Source organism: Octopus sinensis, linkage group LG5 (assembly GCF_006345805.1).
Source record: "Octopus sinensis linkage group LG5, ASM634580v1, whole genome shotgun sequence".
Lineage (NCBI taxonomy): Eukaryota > Metazoa > Mollusca > Cephalopoda > Octopoda > Octopodidae > Octopus > Octopus sinensis.
Window position 1 is genome coordinate 98,246,901 of NC_043001.1, and position 559 is coordinate 98,247,459.

Below are 559 nucleotides of genomic sequence, written 5' to 3' on the forward strand. Positions count from 1 at the left end.
ATTTTCCATCATAAAAAGTCGAAGTTTTCAGACCAAAATTTACTGCCAATGAAAGGCTAAGATTTTGAAAGATAGTTACGGCGTTTGAATTGTATTCCAGAATATACAGCAATAATCTTTTCTGGGTGTCAAAAATATAGTTGTGAAATTAAAGGAAGAGGAATCTGGGATTGAAGACGTAATTCATTTATCTAATTCCATGAAACATTGGAGATAGGCACCACTTATCTTCTCTTTTGCCAGTCTATTTCTCCCATCTCAGACCCCAAAATGGCCAGAATTTACCAGATTTTGTTTCGCCACGTTTTTCCTACATTGTTCAGCAAGTTATATAATCAAGATATTCAAGCTGGACAATAATCGCTCGGTCCAACCAAGTTCCGGAGCGGTGAGAAATGCTAAATCATGGATACATTCTTTTACTTTTGACTAAAGCCGTTAAGAGTATTTATTACATTTTACCAACTCGTATACTAACAAGGTCTACTGAATGCAGAAAACAAAACATTCAATAAAATTTATCAGAACCTCCGCAGAGTGACATAATGAAAAACTGACA